Source organism: Petaurus breviceps, unplaced genomic scaffold (assembly GCF_028583685.1).
Source record: "Petaurus breviceps papuanus isolate PSGF00001 unplaced genomic scaffold, PetGlider_PUasm1.0 189, whole genome shotgun sequence".
Taxonomy (NCBI): domain Eukaryota; kingdom Metazoa; phylum Chordata; class Mammalia; order Diprotodontia; family Petauridae; genus Petaurus; species Petaurus breviceps.
The window spans coordinates 2,995,498-3,020,569 of NW_027185809.1; the positions used below are offsets into that span (position 1 = coordinate 2,995,498).

Here is a 25,072-nt window from a genome sequence, read left to right on the forward strand (position 1 = left end):
TGGATCTGCTTTGATAAAGGAAAGCAACTCAAAATGGGTTAACAAGCTTACTTTAATCAGTCAAACATGTATCGTTTACCTCGTTCAGGGGAAAGAGGTCAGCACCCCGAACTTCAGAATATACAGACAGAATTATAAAGACAGAAACAGATCAAGTAGACAGATTTCGAACTGTCCAACCATTACATCCATACCCAGTCAACATCTGGGTTTCAACATCTGGGTTTTTTCAAAGCCGGGGGGCTCAGGACAACGGCTTCCCAGAATCCATATCAAATCACAGAACACTTCTCCAAGTAAGCCCCAAAACAAAGCCTCACATTAGGGCTTATATAGCCTTCTCCTGGCTCAGAGAATGTAACAACCTTCTGGACCCACTGGCCAATCAAGAAGTATCTACTGAAAAACAAGCCTCCCACCCCAGGCTCCAGGTGCACTTTAGCCTAAGGGCAGGGAAGATCTTCAAATTTACATTCCCACTACAGTAAGGTGATGAAAGACTAGAAAAATCAAAGAGCAGTATCTGGTGTATAGTTGCAACTTCATAAAATGCTTATTAAAGGAAGTGAATGAATGACAGCCCTAAGTGTTAGGAAGGTTTTCCTTATGTCAGTCTAAAATTTACCTCTCTTCAGCTTCCATCAGCTGTTTCTAACTGTGCTTCATAGAGTCACACAATCTTCTTTTTCCTAAGTTATTGGAAGGGCTCATTTGAGATAGATATAGGCCAACAGGTAATAATAATAGTAATAAATAACATATAGATAGTACCATGTCCCTGGCACTGTCCTAAGCACTTTATAATTATTATGTCATTTGATCCTCACAATAATGCTGCGAGGTTAAGTGCTATTATTATCCCCATTTTACAGATCAGAAAATTTAAGTTACATAACTTGTCAAAGGTCACAAAGCTAGAAAGTGTGTGAGTCTGGATTTGAACTCAGGTGTTCTTGACCCCAGTCTTGAGTACTCTAATCACCGTACCACCTGCCTGCCCTAGGATGGGGCAATGAAAAAAGTCCTATCTTAGAGGTACAATCAAATCCTTCCCCTGGTGTTTAACTGTAATGTGACCATGGGCAAGTCATGTAACCTCTACGAACCTCAGTTTCTTCATCTATACAACAGAGATGAAGATAAAGACCTGTAGTACTGACCTCACAGGATTGTAGTGAGGTTCAAATGGGATAATGCATAAAAGGCTTTTTGCCAACCTCAATGTGCTGCATAAATATCAGTTATTTAATTGTGATGGCTTTAATCATGGATCGAGAATCCTACTTCTGATGGGAGCTCATCCAAAAGGACAATGTTCCTATTAGATTGAGGCTAGACCCTGGGAGGCACTGCAGATGCTCCTGATCTCCAGATGTGATGTGAGCTTGAGAGGCATTAATTCCTTTAGTGCTCCAGTAACACTGTTCACAACAAAGATCAAACCTGGCCATTTCATTCTATGAGCATTTGATTAATTTTTTTATAAGAGAGAAGAGTAGATTTCTGAAGGGCCCATATTGGTTTGGTGGGTTTAATTTGTTTGTTTGTTTTTACATAAATGAAGGTGCCAAACTTAAGGAAATAATTGAAATAATTTTCCTAAAATTTGTGTTTTTCTCAGTCATTTCTTTCTATGTCTTTAAAGAGCAAGGAAAATCTCTTCCTTAATTTATAATTTATTTTTACATACTATCAAGATCCAAGGATGCCCCATTTAGATATAGTAAAAATTAGTTTTCATGAATGACATCTTACCCACAAAGTCATTTTATTTATTTATTGGTCCATACTTGTGATTTGTTTAAGCAAAATAGAAGTTCTCTATGGCTGACATGTATCTGAAACTTATCTATAACTTATAGTTTCATAAGACTGCCTGGGAAACTGAGATGTTAAGTGGTCAAAGAGCTAGTAGTTACCAGATGCAGGATCTGAACCCATGTTTTCCTTATTCCATGATGCCTTCTCTGTTGTTGAAAAATCAAATTAGAGTTATCACCACTGAATCCCTCCTCTGGTCTAATTTGGCTTCTGAATTGTAGCATGTTTTTACATATACCCCTATAACTTCAAAATCCATTCAAACATTTCCTTACTGCCCATTTCATGAAGAGCACTGTGCCCTAGAGATTGCTGTTCAGTGGTCCGACTCTTTGTGAGCCTGTGGATCGTGACATGACAATACTATCCATAGGGTTTTCTCGGCAAAGACTAGAGTGGTTTGCCATTTCCTTCTCCAGTGGATTAATGCAAACAGAAGTTAAGTGACTTGGCCAGTTTCACACAGCTAGTGAATGTTTGGGACTGGATTTGGACTTAGGTCTTCCTGACTCCAGGCCTAGTGCTCTAGCCACTGAGCTATCTAGCTGCTCTAGAGGGACAGAGATAAATGAGGCCTTCCCCCTCCTTTCAGGGAACAAATAATCTAGTTGAAGAATGAGAAAAACATGTGCAAAAAGCTCCTCGAGGACAGTGACTGTATTTTGCCTCTTTTTGTATCCCCAACTCTTAGCACAGTGCTTGGCCCATAGTAGGTGCTTCATAAATGTTCAAAGACTGACAAAAAACTAAAGAACATGAAGTGTTTAAATAACATTTCAAAACAGTAGTGCAAGAGATTTCCCGAGGCCATATACAATGCGTTGCCAAACATGTTGAGCAGGTAGCTGTCATACCAAGACCTCAAAGGACAGAGAGATTGCCTGAAGCTGGGAATAGAGAATTTAGATGTAAGGCAGTGTTTATGGAGAAGCCAGAATGTGAGCTGAGCTGTAAAGGACAGATAAAGTTGAACTGATGGAAAGAGGAAAGATGAGGAGGAAGACTATGGACGAAGCTACGGAAGCTGAAAAACTCAAGGCATCTTTGAGGGAGGTGGAGAGACCGATCTGACCATAGACTTACGTTAGGATGCCCTGGATGTGGTGTTACGCTCATAGTCTTAAGTTTGTTTGTCTTTTGGTTTTGTTTTGTTTTTTAATCCCCACAAGAAACATTTAATGAGCTATTTATGGTTATGGCTGAACCCTGTGCTATGCGTAGGAAAATAATGGCCATGGTCTTCCTCTGATTTCATAGTCTGGTGAAAGTATCTTGTATATTGTAGAGTCAGTAAAGTGTTTTGTGAACTGTGATTGTTAAGGGCTATAAAATGAGAATTCTAATTGCTGTTAAAATGGGACATGGTTCAGGAAAATTCGAGTGAAAAAGCCTACTGTTAAGACAATAAAAATTCCAACCCTGAGTGAAGGGATGATCACGTCAGAATGGGATTAATCTCCTTGAAGAAGTCATCTACTCTGGGTACCTCCCGCTCTCTTCTAAGCTCCCCTGGATTCAGTAAGTATATTTCTAAACTGATGATTCTCAGATCTATAGATATAACTCTAGTTTCTGTCCTGGGCTCCAAAACTACGTCAACAACTAACTGCCTGTTAGACATTTCAAACTAAATGTCCCATAGACTTCTCAAAGGCAACGTGTCCAAAATGATGCATTATCTTTCCCCCTAACTCCACCTTGTTTTGAACTTCCTAATTATGATCCAGGGACCACCTTCCTCCTATTCACCAGCTTCCCAACCTCGGTGTCATACTCAAGTCCTCACTCTCACTCATCCCACATACGTAACCAGTTGCCAAATCTTGCCATATCAACCTCCACAGCATCTCTTAAATAGATACCTTCCCTCTACTTACCACAGCTCCCACACTAGTTCAGGTTCTCATTCATTACCTTTCACTTGGACTATTACAGTTGTCTTATAACTGGGCATGCAGCTTCCAATCTCTCTCTATTCTCATCCATTCATATGGTTCCCAGTGATTTTCCTAAAATATCTCCATAGTCCCCTACTCAATAAACTCCAATGACATCTAATTATTTCTAGGGTACAATACAAATTCCTGTGTTTATCATTTGAAGCTGACCTCTATCTTTCTAGTCTTCTTGCACATTATTTTTCTTCATGTGCACTACAGTCAGGTCATACTGACCTACTTACTGTTACACACACGGCTCTATCTCTAGGCTCCATATCTTTACTGGCTGTCCCCTATATATGGAACGCTCTACCTACTCAATCCACCTTTGAAAATTCCTGGCTCCTTCAACTCCAACTCAAATACCACCTTCTGTAGGAAGTCTTTCCTAGTTGCCCACCATTCCTTATTCTCCCCCTTCCACTCTCTATTTATCAATGCTTTCTCCTGTAAGGTTACCTTCCATCTGTTCTATATGCATCTTATATGTACCTATTTACATACATGGTATATGTAAGCCCATAAGTCGCTAAGCAGGACAGTGACGCTTAATATCTAAGCTTTCCCAGTCTGTTTCCTCACAGCCTGCATTTATATGGCTCTAAAAATGAGACAAACAACACCTATTCCTGGTGACCTTGGACAACAGTCAGATAACTAACAGACCATGGGAGTGTGCAGCCTTTTTGACATTCATGAAGCATAAATTCACCAAAGGAGGAATTATTATTTCCCTAAGGCCAAGAAATTAATGAATTCCTGCTTTAACAGTGTGTGGTTTACAAAACTCTATGTTAATTTAATTTAGTTTAAACATGCAAACTTTTTCTGGTCTCGTGTCTCCCCTCCCCCATCAAGTAAAGCATCAGATTCTTAACCTAGACAAAAAATCTCAGACAGAGCTCCTTCAGGAAGATGGGGCTGGGGAGGGGGAGGGGAGAAAGTGGGAAAGTCATGGTAGTTTAAAGTTGAATGTAGTTGATCTACTTCGCACACTGGTTTGCATCTTTATAGATCTCAAACATCTCGAAAAGTTCTGGCAAAACTATGAGCTATTGAAAGGTCATGAGGACTGAACCTCCTGCTTCACTGCTCGCTCCCTGATTAGGAGTAAAGGGCTGGGGTTCAGATGTTCACAATGAAGACATTCAGACCATCTTAAGTACATTTCAACCCTAGACCAAAGAATATCAAAATTGGACCCCCCACTGATAGACTTTTCTCGAATTTAGACTGTGGACTGAAGAGTGACTGGCCTTGTCCAAAGCTGAAGAATCTTGGGCCTCTCCTGGCACATCAGCTTTGTTCAGAATAGTGGAAGAGGGCTTTGCCTAGGATGTCTCTAAGCAGCTCACTCAGGTTGCATCTTATCATTCTCTAGGAGTGAATAAACTTTGTGTAGCTCAGTTACCGGCTTACCTTCATTAACTTTTGTTTCCTGTTGTAATCTGCCTCACCCTTGTTGATGAATCATGCTTCCTGTGTTTAGCTGAAGTAGCCAGGAAAGGTCTATTAAAATTACACAGTTGAACATTTTATACTCATTTGTTCTAGCTGTTCAATTTCTACTCTGCTTCCTAAATGAATGTGTTAAAATCATGTATCATTTAGCCCCAGATGCTGCCAGCAGTGAAAGCATGCCCCTTGGCAGGAGCAGAGGAAAGAGGATGCCTGGCCCGTCGGCTCAAGATAAGTCCAGCACAGCCAGGGTTACAGTCTTGGGCAGCGTTAGTGAGGTCTCAAATGCAGGCTAGGCTCACGTTAGCCAAGCTTAACTCCTTCCAACTGTTTGCAGATGGGGAAGAGGCCAGGGTCCTCTGCAGCCAACAGTTCTTCAGCAAGAACTTTTCCGAGCCCAAATTTGTGCCAGATTTCCTCTCAACTCTGCATTGGTTGGATCATAGACAGAGGATACATTCTAAGAAGTAACCAGTGCATCTCAGAACATTAAGTCTGTTGCAATTGCTTTGGATCTGCACAGAGGCACTCGCAGCAGCATCCAAAGGCCTTTCATTCTCAAAATGTTGTGAAGGGTCCTCCCCCAGCACAGCAAGTGCAGCTCGCTGGCTGCTCATGAGCCTTTATAAAGAGAAGAGTTGTGTCTGTCCAATAGCAAATTTCGATGTCTCTCCTGCCCTGAGACATCTCAGAGACTGAAAAGGTAGGAGATGGTCTTCCTGTTTTCTGAAGAGTGTTGGTTGAGGGTCTTTTGTTTGAAAAACCGAAGGGGCTTTGTGTTGAATTAGAGCGATGTTCTTAAGAAAGCTGAGGTGGCATAGCCTCCCACGGTGCACGGTAGGGTCTGGCTTTTCAGTATGCTCCTACTGGATTCTAGGGATGATCTGAGGGGCTTTATTTTTTTAAATTAAATGTCATTGATATCTTTTGTTTTTATAACATCTTCATTTTTTAATATATCCTTCCTCCCATCCAGAGAGCCAGATCTTGTGACAAGCACTTAAAGGGGAGGGGTGGAAGAGGTGAGGAACAGTTCAGCAAATGTACCCAAAGCATTACCTGATTCCGACAGTATATGCACATTCAACACCCATAGTCCTTCACCTCTAAAAAAAAAAAAGAATAGAGATGCATTTTCTGAGGGACTTTTATAAATGTAAATTGTTACTTGTTTAACATTCAGAATTCCTTTCTGGAATGTATACCTTTTCTCCTGTGATCTCTAAGTCTAGCTGAGTGGTAATGGATAAGGCTGCAGTGTTTTGGATTCAGTTCTGCCAAGAGTGTCTCTAGCAGCTGAGTGGAGTAGGGGATAGAGTGCCAGGCCTGGGGTCATGAGGACCTGAGTTCAAATCTAGCCTCAGACACTTACTAGCTGTGTGACCTTGAGCAAGTCATTCAACCCTGTTAGCCTCAGTTTCCTCATCTGTAAAATAAGTGGGAGAAGGAAATGCAGAAACACTCTAGCATTTTTGCCAGGAAAACTCCAAATGGGGTCACAGAGAGTTGGACATGACTGATTAATTACAAAAAGAAAAAAGTCTCTAGCAGTAAAAATTCCGAATGATAACTATTTTACAGTCACCAGTGTTTTCAGTTAGAAGGCCCTTTCAATTTCCTCCTACCACTGGCTGCTCCTAGGCTAAGGTTGTAAATTTATGACAAGGAATAAAGAATAAAAATCTCATAGGTCCTTGCCAACTCAGTGTCTTGAAAAAGGCAGATAAATGTGGGCATCCCTTCTGTTTCCCCTCAACATTTTCCTAAAGCAGGCTTTAGTAAGCAAACACAACAATGACCTACCACACTTTTTATTTTGAGTTCTGGAATAACCTTGTATCGGACAAGGGCTCTCAAAATTAGTGCTTGATAAACTAGATTTTTACTTTTTATGATTTGCATTTGTAGTTTAACCCAATCTGTACCCTGGCCACCTGAATGGACAGAATTGTCAGATTTAAAGACCTGGCTGCAGAAACTAGGTGCCTGATTTGAAAAGGGGTTGATCAGTGTCTGGGCTTAAAACTATTAGAATGTGGATGCCTTGGAAACTGGGGCAATTCATCTCCAGACATTACTCTATGAAGCAGAGCAATTAGTGGTTTTACCCTTTTGATGTGTGTTCTAGGCTGCAGCTGCATCTGGGAAGGGCAATGAATGAGAGTTAAAGTTAGAGAAATTGGGAAATGTCCGAAGTTAAGAGTCAGGAAGAAGAAGGGGAACCAGTGAAAGCTGGCAAAGGAAGAACCCAAGCCCCGTACTAGTACCTCTGTTTTTTGTTATCTCCCTTGGTCAAGTCACATATATCCAATCATCATCTCTACAAAGATGACCTACAGATCTATATATTTAGACCTAGGAATGCTGGTTCCATGCTGCTGCTGCCATCTAAACATCTAGACCTTAATGTCCCACTGGTATTTCAGGTGTAACATGGGGACCACCTTTACATTTTCCTTTTTCTGATGAAGATGATAATATACTCTCAGTCATTCAGTAAGTCAGTCTCTCAGTAAACCTCTTTTTTCTGGAGAGGATAATATCTTCTCAGTCACTCACTTTGCAAATTTCACAATAATCCTTGATTTCTTTTCTTCATCCTAGAAATATTGAGTTGCTAAATCTTGTTGATTTTACCACAGCTATCTTATCTGTACCTTTCACACTGCTCACATGACCATCACCCTCATTCTTTTGACCTCTATTATCTCTTCCCCAAACTGTTAAAATAGCCTCCCAATTGGTATGCCTCTTTCTTGTCCCTTTCTCCAGTTTATCCCTCACATAGCAGCAAAAATAATCATCCCAAACCACAGGTTTCACCATACTGCCCCTCTGCTTAAAGAAAAAATATTCTATTACTCTTTTTCCCATAAGATAAAACACAAATGTGTCAGTCAGAAAGTGTATTGGGCCCTTCACAAACTGGCTCCAACATCCTTTCCATTACTCCGCTTCACAAATGTAACACATTTTAACCAAATTAATTGTTCCTTGAACTCAATATTTTATATTATCTCCTATCTTGGGGTATTTGCACAAACTATCCCCATGCCTAGAATGAATTCCCTCCTCGACTGTCTCTCAGAATCCTTTTCTCACTCCAAGCCTCAGCTCAGTTGCCTCCTTATCTATAAAACCTACACTTATTCCTCAGTTGTTCATGTGTTCTTCCTTTCCAGATCACCTTGACTTTATTGACCTGTGTCTTAGGTTGTACCCCCCCCCAGCAGATTAGGTTATAAGCTCCTTGAGTGAATGAACTAATGAAAAAGAATTTATTAAATGCTAAAATTGGGTTAAGAACTAGAGGTAAAAAAAAATTTAAATTGAAACAGTGCCTCATGGAAGGAGAGAAAGAAAGAAGGAGGGAGGGGAGGAAGAAAAGAATTAGGGTGAGGAAAGAAGGAATTAGAAAGAAGGAACTAGGGTTAGGAAGAAAGAAAAGAAAGGATCAAAGGAATGGAAGCAATAGAAATAATTTATTAGGGACCTACTATGTGCCAGACACTGTGCAAAGTGCTGGCAATAACAAATGCAAGCAAAAACAAAGCCAGTTGCTGTTCTGGAGCAGATCATATTCTAATAGGGGAGGGAGAAGGGGCCAGGTAGGCTCTTGGGGAGAGACAGCACACAAAAGAAAGCTGAAAAAGCATAATGGAGGATAGAGATATATAGGGTCAAAGTACAGAAAACCAGAAGCAGAGTTAGCTGGGGGAATTAAGTTTGTCTCCTGATAACATTCCAGGGCTATTTCCAATAAATCCTGTTCACATCACTGTAAATAAGGCATATATTTTCTGGAACTCAGCTTTTGAACAGCTTTCTAATATTCCTCTTCTATAAACTATGAGTATGCTAAGGCCTCACTACACAAAAGTCTTATCATCCAAGTGTAGATGACTTTGGATCCCAATAGTTCCCTTAAAGAACAGAGACATATTCTATGACATCTTTTAACTTCAAATCCCCTCTTCTCTCCCCCAAATACAATATCTTCCACGCTTGCTACTTGGTGGTCTCCCCATTTCCACCCTGCCCTTGAAAATTTTACCACACTTAGTGCTAAAGCCATATTGGTCATATTTCAGTCAGCATGAAAGTGACCGCAATTTCATGTTGTTTTCTTATATGAACTATTAGTTCCTATGTCATCATTTCAGCAGAAGGACTAAGGGAAAATAGTTTTGGACTTAACTACAGGCTATTTCAATGTGAATTTGGAAGAATTGATCTAACCATTGCCCCTTACAGTCTATGTGTTTGCTAATGAGTGCTGCTTAAATTCAAATGACTAACCTAGTCAGGGCCAGATCCCAGCATCCCCAAATCTCACAGTTGGAAAGTCATGAACATGATCAAAGTACAAAGGTAGGCAATACAAAAATATAGTGCTGTCCTGTAAAAATTTAGCTAAGAGTCTAACAAGCTCAGAATGGGCTGGTGCAGGGGATAAATGCTGAGGACAAAAACTATGCTGAGGAAAGGGGGAGGATCAAAGAAGGCATCCAACTTGGGAGTGGATGATAACCAATGAAAGAAAATGTCAACTCTATCCAGCATTTAATTTGCTTCTATTTTCCATGCCTTTGGTAAAGGCCTTTGGGCTACAAGAAACAACACAAATGAATAATAATGTGTTGCAACTCAAGATAAGGAAGGATATATTAACAAATGGTCTCCTTGACAAGTTCGGATCACCTTCCCCATACAAATTATATTCCAGTGTACTTAAAGAGCTAGTGGATGCTGCCGCGTTTCATTCATTGTCCATGATGTTGCTACTTATTACATGTGTGACTTTGAGCAAGCCTCTTATACTCTCTGAACCTCAATTTCATGATCTGTAAGATGGGGTGCTGGAACTAGATGACCCACAAGGTCTCTTCTACCCCTCAAAGTAGGAAGGGATCCCTTCAGGGGGCCTCACAGGCTATATAGTTCGATCTCTACCTCAATAGGAATCTCCCCTGTGAAAGATACAAGTGGGTATCCAGTCTTTCTTTGGAGAGTTGGTGTCCCTCTTTCTAGTTCCATGTCTCTCCAGTTTAAAGGGAAACCTACTATGACCACAAGCTCCCTAAAACAGAATAAAACATCTTTTAAACACCAATATTCTTTATCGAGTGAGGCATAAACCAGAGAAATGTGCTCATCCAAGATCTTCAATACTACCATCATACAGAAAGTTCATTGCATAGTTCAAGATGAAGAGGGATTCCTTAGTGAGATCCTCCTAGATCCTCCTTATGACATTGTGCCAGTTGCCTGAAGCCTTAGAATATTACAGAGACTTCTTTGAGATACATAGTCACTCAACAGAGTTAGGTATAACTAACTATACAGGAAAAATCAAATTAGTAAATGTCTATTGTCTAGACTATGTGTGGCCAGATAGATAGATTGAATAGAGAGTTCAAATAGAGAATGAGTTAGACCCAGAACAGAAAAGGAAAAGCAGAGCAAGTTGGCTTACCTTTGGGAAATTGCAAAATTCTTTTAATGACCCCAAGATTTTTCTGAAAAAAGAGATCCATCTTTTCAATATCAATATTCTTTGTGTTGTTTTATGTCTTCAAGTCAAGAAATGCTCTATCTTCTAAAAAAAAAAAAAGTGAAATTGAGACTAATCCACAATGTAATATGGGATTACATGGGAAAACATAGTAGTCATGAGCAGACTCTAAAACAGTATAAACAAGGCATTACAATGGAAAAACTATGTAAAAGAAATATGAGTGAAAAAGAAGGTAGCCTGGTCATGTGGTAAGAGATAACTGATGCCGATGTGTTCAATCCACATCCTTCTGCATTTCAAGAGGAAGTGAGGAAGGTTCCTATCCCTGCTTCACACTGAATTGGATGGGAGACTTGTGATGAATTTAGAGGAGGGCATGGACAATGGAGTCTCACAGGATTGAAGGTATGAATGAATTGTATTACCAGTGGTAATAACCGCATTGATGAGAAAACTGATCAGTTTGAGAGTAAGGCTAAGCCACCACCTTCCAAGATACCCTATTCCACTTTTGGATCAGCATACAGCTTCTCCTTGAAGAGCTTCCCTTGTTCAGTATCTGTTTTGATGGACACTTGACTGTCATCTACACAAGTACTCATTATATTAAATCTATTCATTTCAGTCATTGTATTGTAACATAACCTTAAAAATTGGTTAAATACAAGTTTATCATAAACATTCCTGGATTCACTGTAGCTATTTTTTTTGAGACTTTTAAGAAAACTAAATAAATGAGATGTAGGGCGTCCAGGTAGCACAGTGAGTAAGAACACTGGCCCCAGACTCGTGATGACCTGGGATCGAATCCAGGCTCAGATACTTAGCACCACACCCAGAAATAACTGGCCGTGTAACCTTGAGCAAGTTACTTAACCCCAATTGCTTAAAAAAAAAAAGAAATAAATGAGATGTAAATTTGAACCATTTTTGAGATGCCTTGGAATGTATAATTAATCATAAGAGTGATCATAGTATTCAAATTGGCATAGCATATTTCCATTGAACTACAACCAGTTACCATATTTTACATAATTATAATTTCAAATAGTATGAGTTTGTATACATATGACTACTTCATGGTATTCATTATTCATACTACACAGGACCTAGCTGTATTTTGTACCATATAGGAACATATGCCATCAGAAATAAGTATAAGTAATGTGACTGTGGCAACTACATAAAATTGTTAGAATGTATCTCCAACTCCCTTTTCCCTTTAGTGCCTATGGTTAATATGTCACCAAGTCTTATCAAATGTTGTCCCCTTTTTTCTAAAAAGAAAAATGTCTACACAATATAAGTCAGAGAAATTGACTGCAATTTCAACCAAAATTCTAGAAGTTGAATCATTATGGGGGTGGTTTATGAAATTTAGAAAAGGAAGTGGTCACATAGAGAACATGTCTTAGGATACCAAGGAATCCAGATCCCTCAAAACACTCCCATTGGGACTTAGGCCACAGAAACAGTCACCTCTAGATCATTACCTAATCTTAACTCAGGAATCCACAGATGGACTTCTTAAGTCCTTTGGAGATCCTGGGCTAGAGATGCTAGAGTAAGGGTAGTACCAGCCCTTTCTGCCCAAATTCTAAAGTACGCAACAAAATAGAGCCAAACCCAAGCCTTCCCTGAGACTCAGGGTTACAGGAATGTGACTTAGGGGTATTCTGGGGCCCATCTAGCATAGTACTCTCTGCCCAAGCCAGGCAAACAACTAAACCCAGCAAAAATCCAACTCTGGAGGGAGCAGTCTTGGGCCATTCTGGATGGTCCAGTAAGGTACTTCAGGACACAGATCCTGACGCTTCCCTAGTCACAACAAAGCCCCTAACCAAGTCCTAGCTTAGCAGAGAGAGCAGTTTCAGACCATTCTGAACAGGGTCCTGTGGGTATCAGTGGCCCTAACCAAACTAGGAGAAAGACCCTAGCCAGAATCCAGTCTGAATAGTTCCTGAAGCCTGTGGTGGAAATCCAGCACAAGAATAACCCCTGAGACCAGAACCAGGAAGGAAGGACAGCAGGCAGACTCTGGAGTCTCTTTAAGGAGGATCTAATCTGGCAGACTACTTAGGACCTGGCATATCCTGTCCAAATCTTTCAGTTGCAGAGTTTTACTCGAGCACAACTCCCTTCCTCCCACATCTTGAAGAAACAGAGACAAACTCTGACCATCATGTGAAAATAACATGGCTTGGGGCGGCTAGGTGGTTCAGTGAATAGAGCACCGGCCCTGGAGTCAGTAGGACCTGAGTTCAAATCCAGCCTCAGACACTTGACACACTTACTAGCCCTCCAAAAAGCAAAAAAAAAAAAATAATAATAATAACATGGCTTGAGGGACTCTTAGGGAATAAACCCCAAGGGAACAGATACCCCACAAATCCAAGTAAAGCCTTAGAGGAAAAAAAAATGCCCTGGCCAGAGGAAACAAGACAAAAGACATAGAATTGAAAAGCATGAAAGAAAAAATAACAAAGTAAATTAACCCCTTCAGAAAGAAATTATAGCCAAAATCCTGAGCTTCCAAGTAGAATAAAATTTACTATAAGCAGTCAAAAAAATGAATTTAAATACCAAGGAGTTATAGTAATTATTATACAAGATGTAATAGCCAACACATAAAGGAGAAGAGAACTTGGAATATGATATTCCTGAAAGGCAAGAGATGAAGGTTTACAGCTAATGAGAACCTATTTGGCAAAACCAAGTCTAATACTATGAAAGGAAGGATGGATCAGGAATAGAAGATTTTCAAGTGTTCCTGATTTTTAAAAAAGTACAGAACTGAGGGTGGCCAAGTGGCACAGTAAGAGCGCTGGTCCCCGAGTTGGGAGACCCGGGATCAATTCCGGACTCAGACACTTAACACTCAGACAAAATAACCGGCCATGTAACCTTGAGCAAGTTACTTAACCCCAATTGCTTTTAAAAAAAAAAGTACAGAATTGCATAGATATTTGGAATGATAATGATGGCACCAAGAAAAAAAATAGAATAGTATACATATTTGTTTAATTGGAAAGGAATATGTAGGGATATTTTATTCATACGTTAAGAGGGAGATAAGAAGCATCCTAATATGCTAAAAGGTCACAAAGAAAATTTTAAATGATAATGTGTCTATGTGTAATTTTGCTTTGTTTTAATGACTTAGAAGACAAAAACAGGAGAGACAAAACTGAACTTGGGGTGCGTGGAGGAAGGCAGGGAGGAAAGCATGATTGCATAAGACAGATGTGTGAGATGAAGAGTGTACGGCCATGGAAGAAAGGGTTGAGGAAAAGGCATCATAGGAATTTGACTTTCATCTGAATGAGTTAAAGGAAGATTGAATACAATTTTACACATATACATACTTACACAAACAATAATATAAAAATATATTAGACTCAAAAGGGAAAATAGGGCCTAGGGACGGAGGAGGAGTAGAGATGGGTCTAAGGGAGGACCGATTAAGTAAGGGAATAGCTGTAAGCAAAACAACTGAAAATGTTAGAGGAAGGAAGATGAAGAAGGAGGTTAAAAGGAAAAGAAGAAAGAAAAACCTAGGATCAAGAAGGAAGGAAGAAGGGAAGAGTTGTAACATGGAGGAGACAAGCTGTTTCACTTACAGGATCAGCCAACCACCTTCTTATTTGTAAAGAGGGAGGTCAGAACAAAGAAAGGTGAAAGGACGAGAGGACAGGATGAAATGAAATAACACAGTTAAAAGTCTTAACTGGTAATGTGAACGAGATGACCTCATCCATAAAATGGAATGATAGCAGAATAGATGGGAAAATAGAATCTGGTAATATGTGGTTACGCAGCTAGATGGTGCTGTGGATAGAAGCACCAGCCCTGGAGTCAGGAGGACCTGGGTTAAACTCCGTCCTCAGACACTTCCTAGCTATCATGACCCTGGGCTTAACTTTCTTTGCCTCTGTTCCTTATCTGTAAAATGAGCTGGAGAAGGAAACGCCAAACCACTCCTGTATCTTTGCCAAGAAAATTCCAAATGGGGTCCTCAAGAGTCAGACACAACTGAACAACAAAAAAAGGTCATGTCAAAATGTAATAAAAATAATATACTACCGAAGTTAAATTACTTATTTAATGCTATATCATCCTTCCAAAAGAAAACTTTAGAGGGCTAGAAAAGGATCTACACGTACAAATATATTTATAGCAGTTCTTTTTATTTTAGGTAAAAATTGGTAACCTAAGAGGTTATCCTTTGGGGGAATGGCTAAGCTAATTGTCATATTAATAGAATAAAGTACTACTATACTCCCCCCCCCCAAGAATAATGAAATGTAAAATTTCAGATGAAACTTGGAAGACTTTTAGAAATAGGTTGTGACAAAATAATCTTATTTCCTTTTTTGACAAGATTACTAGGTTGTATGCTTAGCTGACTTAGATGTCAAGCAAAGGATTTAGCAAAAATATTTTATGCTTCCTTATGCATAAGATGAAGAAATGTGGGTGATTAAGAGCTGGTTGAAATCACCATGAACCATAGTAAATGAAAGAAATGGAATACTACTGTGTTTTAAGACATTACGAAGGGGACAGTTTCAGAAAAAAAAACTGTAAACACTTTTATGCCGAATAAAGTGAGGTAAACCAGGGAAATGATGTATAATAAAAAAACATTGTAAAGATAAGCAACTTTATAATAAAACAGCATTTCTTCATCTTCTCCAGAAGGATAGCATAAAAGAATGAATAATAATAATTCCAGAGGACCAGTTATGAAGCATGTTACCACAGACAAAGACATGAGGAACTTAGGGTACAGAAAGGAAATATGTTTTTTGGACATGGCCAATGCAGGAATGTATTTTTTATTTTTGCTTGACTATGCAGATTTGGTGGTGTTTTTTTTTTTTAAGATTTTGTTTTTATTTTTTTTAATGTCATGGGAAAGTGGGAGAAAAATATTATTTGTTAGTTGAAAAAAAATTAACATTTTTTAAAAGTTAAAAAAAAAAAACTTGTTGCATTAAGAAACCTGAAGACTCAATGCAATGGTTTGAAGTAGGCAGCCTTTAAGAGACTTTCCACAAGCTTTAAATCTGTTATAGGTGATAATGAAGCAGATTCACAGCCAGTCCTCTGCTGACTTTCCATTCAGAAACCACGTCAGGGAGAGGATTCTCTTAAATGACAGTTCTTCCGGCCCTGACCATTTATGGATTAGAATGCAAACAACAAAATTTTGTCTCATCAGAAGACTCTGACTCACTCCATAGTCCAGGAGGAACAGGTAGTAAGAAGCAGAAGGCACAAAGTTTATATTCCCAATCTGCTAAATACTAACTCTGACCTTTGATTACATTGGTACAAAGGGGAATTCTCTCTCTGCTAATGATAATCAGTACCTGTGCTGCAGCATATAGTCTTAAAGAGTCGTCTAGAATACCCAGAAGTTAAGTGATCTGTCCAAGGCTACTCGGCCCCACACTGGCTCTTTCTGGGAGGCTATTTAGCACGTCTACTTGCTTGTTAGCATGGTTCCCTCAGCATTTTGGGCTGTAATGAGATAGTGAGAGGGAGGCAAAGAGAGGGTGATTTTTAAGGCCTAAGAACCAGCTGTATCCCTGTGAGAACTGAGGGAAGTTAAGAAAGGACTGATAGGGCTACTTATTTTGCAGTGTTTGAACATACAACAATGGCTACTTGGTGCTTTGAAACTAATATTAATTAGATTTGGAGTCAGGGGACCTGAACTTGATTCCCAGTTTTACCACTTGTGTTTTCTGTACTTTAGTTTTCTCACCTATAAAATGGGGGGAGTAGGAGTGGGGGTGGGAGGAGGGAAGAGGAAGAGAATTAGACTACCCAGTCCCTCCCTAAATTAATGTTCTTGAAAATGTTACAAATTCAAGGTGGCAGTTGCAGGAAAGATTTTGAGAGTGAACTGAATCATGAGGAAAGCAGAAAGATAACGGGATGGAGGGTGTGCAAGAACATATTGCGGCCATTGTCAGCAGATACCTAATATGCCTAATCCCAGATATACCATAGATATCTGGGAAAGAGGCTCCTCTAATCCCATCTCTCCCAGCCCCCTCTGAACCTTCCTCTGACCAGTATTCTTCACTAAGAGCTGAGACTGACCAGTTTTGGGGCTGTCATGATTGGGGGCTGCAGAAGCAGTTTTCCTAGCCTCAGATTCTACTTCCTGAATTCCAGGCATTCCTATGAGGCTTCTCTAAATTTCCATTCATACACAAAGGGATTCAGGTTTAAGAGGCTTATGTTACCACTGAAAAACAAATGTTTTAATCACTTCAGCGTCCCACAGTTAGGATTAGTTTGAACTAGCTTGCCTCCCCCAACCTGGAGGCTTGCCATTGTCAGATTTTCAAAAGGAGACACTCATGGGATGCTGCCAAGGAGCTCCTGTTTGTAAGAAGAGCCCCTTGACCCCATTAGCAGGAAGGCTTGTTTCAGGTTGCTCCCTGGGGTCGCCCTTCACCTTGCAGTCTGTGATTTCCCGGATGGCACATGAACCATATCTTCATGTCTCAACTGGAAACCTGGCTCCTCCATTAGTTGCTTTTCCCTAAGAAGAGTTTAAGTGCATCCCAAAATGGCAAAGGTGAAAGGGACCTTAGCAATTATCAAGCCCACCCTCTTTTTTTCACAAAGAAGGAAAGTGAGGGGAGAAAAGGGGAGTCAGAGCAGAGAGGAAAAGGACTTTCCTACAATTACACTAGTAGCATCTAGCAGGACTGGGAAAGGAATTGCATTTAGCACTGACTTCCTCTTTGAGCTACAGACCTGTATTGAGCAGGCAGCTCTGGACCTGGAGTCAGGAAGACTTGAGTTCAGATCCCTGCTCTGACATTTACAAGCTGTGTGATCTGGGCAACTTACTTGACCCCTTTCTGCCTTACTTTCCTCATTTGTGCGATGAGGATTGGCCCCTACTCCCCAGGGCTGTTGTGAGTGTAAATTGGAGGAATGTCTGTGAAGCATTTTCCAAATCTTAAAGCATGCCATATAAATGTTGTTCAGTTGTCCCGGTCGTGTCTGACTCTTCACGACTGCATTTGGGGTTTTGTTGGCAGAGACACCGGAGTGGTTTGCCATTTGCTTGTCCAGTTCATTTTACAGATGAGGAAACTGAGGCAAACGGGGGTAAGTGACTTGTACAGTTAGTAAGTGTCTGAGGCCAGATTTGAACTCAGGAAGATGAGTCTTCCTGACTCTAGGCTCAGCACTCTTATGAATTGAACCATCTAGCTGTCCCAAACAAATGTTAGCTACTATTACTACTTCTGAGTGCTTCTAAGGCATTTTAAGTTGGATGTCCTGTTACCTTAAATTCAGTATGTCTAAGATCAAGCATTCCCCTTCCACATCCCCACACCTCCTCTTCCTTCTAAACTGTGTTCTTTCTGTCTATGGCACCAGCGTTCATACTACTTCCCAAGTTCATAATCTTGTGCTTATCCCTGGTACTTCACTCTCATTTGCCTCTCATATCCAGTCAGTTACCAAGTTCTATTTCTTCCTTTTTCACAGTGTCTTTGGCATACGTTCACTCCTCTCTATTTCCACTGACCGCATTATTACCTGCCTTGATTATTCCAATAACTTCCTTAGAGTGTCTTCTTGCCTCTACTCTCACTCTCATCTAATAATATATTGATTATTTTTAATTAGTATTCCTTTTTCTCTCCCACCTCCCCTTGGATACTAAGGAGATTCTCATCAATTGTGGATTGACTAAACAAATTATAGGTGCTAATGAAATAAGAAATAGCAGCTAAACGTGGGAAGACATGATGCAGAACGAAGTCAACAGAATCGAGAGAAGAGTTTGTAAAGTAACAACTAAAGACGGGCAACTTTGAAAGGCTTAAAAACAAACAGAAAACTATGAAACAAGCCATGATTTTAGAGAACCAGTGATGAATAAGGCTGTCTATCTCCTCGTAGCAAGGTTATGGTAATACATACATTTTTGGCGATGGCCGGTGTGGAAATTTGTTTTTCTTAATTATATGTATTTATTGTTCTTCTTTTCCTTCTATTTTATAGATGCCAGAATAATTATCCTTAAACACCTGTTTGTCACCCGCCCACTTCTTAGCCAATTATAATAATGATGAAGAAATGCATTTCTATAGCATCTAGTACATGCCAGAAACTTTACAAACATTATCTCGTTATTATCCCCATTTACAATCAAGAAAACTGAGGCAAGTAGAGGTTAAATGACTTGACCAAGGTAGCACTAATAAGTATATGAGGCTGAATTTTAACTCGGGTCTTCCTGACTGTTGCTTTAGCTCTCTATCTCCTGTACCACCTAAATGCCAATAAGGAGCTATTAAAGATTTCCAAGCTAAGTTCATACATGTTTGCCACATCACTTAAGACCCTCCCCAAGCTATATCTCTTACAAGAAGAGAATGGGGGGAGGGCAGCTAGGTGGTGTAGTGAATAGAGCACCGGCCCTAGAGTCAGGAGGACCTGAGTTAAAATCTGGCCTCAGACACTTGACCTACTGTGTGACCTTGGGCAAATCACTTAACTCCAATTACCTTGCCTTGCCCCTCCAAAAAAAAAAAAAAGAGGAGGATGGGACATGAAGTGGGCCATGCTGTGACCTATCCCCAGACTTAAACTCTTTGACTCCTCTGCTTGTTCCATTATTGCTAGTTGAGCTGCTACCTGGACCTATGAATAATAGTCAACCTTATATACCTAGAACCTTATAAAAGGGGCAATGCAGGGTTGTAGGTAAAATAGTAAAGGTGGTTGCCATAGAACCGCACCTTTGACAGCCCTTCATGGAATACTGTAGCCCTTTAAAGTAGTCCTAAGTATCAGGTCACTTGAGATGACCACCATAGTTCTTGGTGCCGTCAGTACGTGGGATGCCAACATCCAGTCATTTCTGAGATAAGGCATCTGGCGGCTGCTGGTGTGGTCAGACCTTTGCTGGGCGCCACCTTAGAATCTCAGAGATGCAGGGGACTGACATCAAAAGGCATCTTGTGCACTCCTGTCTATGTCTTATCTAGGAGCATTTCTGCTTTTCAGTCTCCTAGTTTCAGAAGATCATTGAATCCCAGAGCAGGAAGGAATCTAAGAGATCATCTAGTTTAACCAAGTCATTTTACAGAAGAAGAAGCTAGGACCCAAAATGGATTTGGTTGACCTATTCTCCCACCTCTAGAAAGTGGCAGTTCTAGACTCAAACCCAGCTGCTGACTCCAGTTCTGGTGCTGTTCTCCCTATCCTGTATTTTCTGGGGAAGGAAAGTTTGGGTTCTGGGTATGTAATACCATGTTGTATAATAGTTGAACTTGGCATCAGACAGCCTGGGTTTGAATATTGTCTCTAATTTTTACTGTTGCTGTGACCTTGGATAAGTCACTTTGGGTCTCAGTTTCCTTATCTATAAATTGAAGTTTATATTTCTACTACGTAGCTCACAATGTTATGAGAAAAGTTCTTTGTAAATCTTAACATACTGCACAAATGTGAGCTTATCATTATTACTCACTGAATTTAGATAAAGAATGCTTCTCTTGGGCAGCTAGGTGACGCAGTGAGTAAAGTGCTAGCCCCGGAGTCAGGAGGACCTGAGTTGGGTTCAGGCCTCAGACACTTAACACCCACACAAAAAAACTGGCTGTGTAACCTTGGGCAAGTTACTTAACCCCAATTGCCCTCCAAAAGGCAAAAAAAAAAAATACTTCTCTGTGGGCCTCCATTTCTAGGTCTAAAAAATAGATATGTGATCAAAATAATTTTACTTCCTTTTAAATAATATCTAACATTTATATAGTGCTTACTATGTGCCAGGAACTGTGTTAAGTTCTTTACAAACATTATCTCATTTGATCCTCACAACAGCCCTGGGAGTAAGGTGTTATTATTACCTCTGTTTTACAGATGAGGAAACTGAGGCAAACAGAAGTTAAGTGAATTACCCAGGGTCATACACTAATAATTGTCAGAGGTTGAGATTTGAACTCAGGCCTTCCTGACCCTAGATCCAGTGTCCTATTGTAAGGGTTATAGGATTTAAAGATCTTCCATGCCCTGTTGGACTTGCTGACGTAGCAGGAAGGGGTGGAGCAAGAGGAAGCGGAAGCCAAGCTAGAGTTCCTGCAGTGGCTAGCAGAGGCAGCGGCAGCGCGAAGCCCTTTTTGACTTAGCCAGAATTTCTGCTAAGGACTCCTGCTGAGGACTGCCAGGGGCCGGAGCTGCTGGGAGCGCGCTTCCCAGACGCTGGGTGGTTGCTGTGAGTGGGGAGAGGAGGACCTTTGCCTGAGGTAGCCTGTTCTGTTTTAAAGGCTTGAAAATGTGGGTGCTTTCTACTTTATCTACCTGTGCCAATGTCATAACTACTCTGATGGCTTTCACTTTCTGGTTTTGGGACTCAGTCTTTTGGTATCTTAATAAATTTTCTAGTTTATTTCCCCATATGGCAAGCATGACATATTTTGTAATGGATAATTATATCAGCATGTTTGTAATCTCCATAGGCATTGTGAATATGGCATTGCTGATATACCTATGCACTCACTGTACCAGGTCGCTGCCTCTAGTCAGTTTCTAACCCATGTCTTCTATGTCTTCTAACCATGTCTTCTGCCAGACATCCTGTAGTCAGGACAAGTTGAGTCCGGGGCTGATGTAGGGGTATGATGGTATGTAAACACAATGACTGGTAAAAGACCTAGCCTCTAGGAAAGTAGAGTCTTATTCAGTAGAAGAGACATATGCTGCTAGGCCATGTTGGACAGTGGTAATTAGAGTAACTGAAGGGATAAAATTCAGTCATTCAAACCAGTCACATCATGTGTCTATCCCAAAGTTTTTCCTTCATTCAGAGTAGAATTGATCTGTCTTACAAAAGACATGTTTCTGAAATAGTCATCTGCACTGCACTGATTCCTGAAATTTAGATTCCAAAAATCTGAAAAGTAGCTATCCCCTTGACTTCAAAGCTGTGTGCTTTCCCCAACAATCATTAAACACTTCTTGCCTTTGGCTTCCTCTTATTTCCTGACTACAGCCAGAGAAAAGATGGGGATGGCAGAGCAATATTCACTATACTTCCCTCAAAGCTGACATTTTAATCACTTTATTTGTATAATAGCAAATTGCTTTGCAAATAGTTGCATGTATTCATTCATTCAGATGTGTCTGTATCTTCCACAACCCCTTCAGCATTGACTATTCTCATCTTTTGTTGCTTTGCCAATTTGCTGAGAGTAAAGTGAAATCTCGATTTTGTTTTAATTTGTATTTTGCTTATTATTAATGATTTGGAACATTCTTTTATTATAGTTGTTAATGGAATTCTTCTTTTGAATTATGTATATCTTTTGGGCACTTGGAGAATGCATTTTGGCGTGTATGTGAATGTGTATATACATAGATATATGTATGTATATAATATATTTATATATGCATATATTATATGTTAGTTGTCTATCTTAAAAACCAAGCCTTTAGATGAGATATATGATATCTTTTTCCCCAATTCAACTGCTTTCCTTTTCATCCTAGCATCATTAGCTTTCTCTTTGCAGAAGCTTTTCAGTTTCATGTAATCAGCATCATCTATTTTATTCTTTGTCATTGTCTCTGTCCTTCGTTTTGTTAAGACTATGTCTTCTACCCATAGGTATGAAAGGTATGTAATCTACTCTTCTAATTCTTTCTAGCATGATATTTAATATGAAAGTATCCATTTAGAATTTATTGTAGAATAAAGCAGAAGCTGATGGTCAAAGTCTGATTTCTACCAGACTGTTTTTCTAGTTTTCCCAGTAGATTTTTAGCAGATGCAGAGTAATTATGTTTTGGAGTTTATCAATTACTGAGTTGTCACATTCCATTTCTGATTGTCCCTTGTCTAGTCTGTTCCATTGACTTACTATTCTATTTTTAACTGATACTAAATGGTTTTGATGCTTTACAGATATATTGTGAGGTCTGGAAGTGTGTCCTCTTTCAACTTTATTCTTTTCATTATTTCCCTTGATATTTTAGCTCTTTTCCTTCTCTAAATGAATTTTATTATTGTTTTGTTAAGTTTTGTAAACTATCCCTTTGATGATTTGATTAGAATAGCATTAAACCTATAAATTAAATTAGGTAGTATTGTCATTTTTATTATATTGGCATATCCCAGCCATTAGCACTAAATAGTCCTCTAGTGACGTGAAGTTAGTTAGCTTTTGGTTAAGTTAGTTAAGTTTTTTTTTTCTATTTCTTTAAGGAATATTTCATAATTTAATGTATATAAATATTTTGTATGCTTTGGCAAATTGTTATCCAAATATTTTATGCATTTTGTAGTTATTTTGAATGAGATATCTTTTTATGTTATTGCCTCCTACATTTTGTTATTATTAATATAAAAATGCTGTTGATTTCTGTGGCAATTCCCCAGAATTCTTTAGCCTGTAGTTTTGCTGATGCTATTAATTTTTTTCATTAGTATCTGCTGATTTCTTAGGTTTTGTTATCAACAAATAGTTCTGTCTTCCCTTAGATCTCTTTTATACCTTGCATTTCTTTTCTCCTGTCATATTGATATTGCTTACATTTCTAGAACTATATCAAATAATATAGTGGGGAGAATGGGCATGCTTTCTTTACTTCTGTGATTATTGGAAAGGCTTGTGTTGTCTGCTTATTATATAAGATTCTTGCTTGGGGTGGTAGATACTTTTTGTTATGTTAAATACTTCCCTCTATGCCTATATTAATATGGTTTTGTTTTGTTTCAGCATAAATAGGTGTTGCTCTTTGTTAAAGACTTTTTCTACTTTTAAGATAATCATGTGGTTTGGTATATTTGTGTTTTTAATGTGATTGATTACATTGATTGTTTTCTAATGTTGAACCATCCTTGCATCTCTGGTATAAATACAACTTGGTTATAATGAATGATTCCTTGGATGAATTCCTTGAGGTGTTTGACAGGACTCTATTTAAAATTTCTGAATTGATATAAATTATATCCACTTATACTTTTCCTGCTATGCTTTATCATTCCTTAATCTAGATATTAGGACTAGATTTATCTTCTAAAAGGAGGTGTTAGAGTTTCTTTCTTAATTTTTGGTAATGTATTGTATATTATTGGAAGGAAGGAAACTGGAAATAATTATTACGTATTTACTACGTGGTAGTAAATGGGCTGTGGTAAGTAGTAACTGGGCTAAGTCCTTTACAGATATCATTGGTACTAATTCTTCTTTAAATTTAAGTTTGATAGAATTTTCCTGTGACCAGGAGTTTTTTCTTTAGTGGTTCCCTTTCCTTTGTTGAGATTGTATTATTTTAAGATCTCTATTTGGTCTCTTCTGAGTTTGCCACCATGAGGAGATCATTTCTGCTTCTTTAACCTCCTCAGCACAAGGGTTAAAGAGGGGAGAATTGAATTCTCTTGCTTTTTCCTATGGAATCTTGGGGTGAGGGCAGTGGCATAAGGTTGTACTGTTAGAAACTGCCAATAGCAGGGTCATTTTGCTAAATGGTTCTCAGAATACAAAGCCATTGATCTGTTTGTGGAGCCTGCCCAAGCATAGCAGCTGGTCAGGCAGGAGGTGCTAAGTGAGCAAGTTATGTATTAGGGATTGGCCTTCTCTGCTATCATTTTGTGAGGTTGTTGCCTCATCGGGGTTCTTGATGTTTTAGCCCATGGAGACAACTGTAATTGCTTTACCTCTTGTGCATTATTCTTATTTCACAGAGTTTTGAGAGGTTGGAGAAGTTGGAGAAAATGGGTAGTAGTCCTGACTTGTTTACTTTTGCCATTGTTTTGGTAAGATGTTTTTGTGAATGAGATTCTTTTTTATTACACGTAACTAAAAATGTTTTGTACAAGTCAATGTAACTAAAATTAGAATGGAAACAGTAAACTAGGAAAAGTATTTGTAGCAAATTTCTCTAATTAAGGTCTGAAATCCAAGATAGGTGGGGGAATTATGAAATATTTAAGTTCTGGGAAGACTTGTAGGAAATAATGCTGAGGAAAGTGATCGGAACCAGGAAAGCTTTTTATACAATGACCGCAACTTTGTAAAGGAAAATATCTTTGAAAGACTTAAAGAACTGATCAATGAACTGACCAGTTGGGATTCGTGAAGATTAATGATGAAACATGCCTATTTCCTCTTGGTACTGAGGTGATGGATTGTAGGTTTGAAATAAGATAGACATTTTTTCAGACACAACCAATATAAAACAAACTTGTTTTTGTTAATTGCACTTGTTTGTTACAAGGGAGGGCTTTAATTTTTACATAGTAAGTTGAAGGGAAATGTGTGGGTCATGATCAACGGAAAAGATT

At 39.2% G+C, this 25,072-nt stretch overlaps 1 protein-coding gene across 2 annotated transcripts in view; it reads left to right on the plus strand.

The window, feature by feature from the left end:
- The first annotated feature begins 5,733 nt into the window (after window positions 1-5,733).
- The window catches only part of ACSL6 (acyl-CoA synthetase long chain family member 6), a 116,093-nt gene continuing 96,754 nt past the window's right edge, over window positions 5,734-25,072 (plus strand). For both annotated transcript variants that reach the window (XM_069091816.1, XM_069091814.1), the window contains exon 1: window positions 5,734-5,922. The gene's annotated coding sequence lies outside the window, so the exon portion shown is untranslated. The remainder of the gene's footprint in view (window positions 5,923-25,072) is intronic.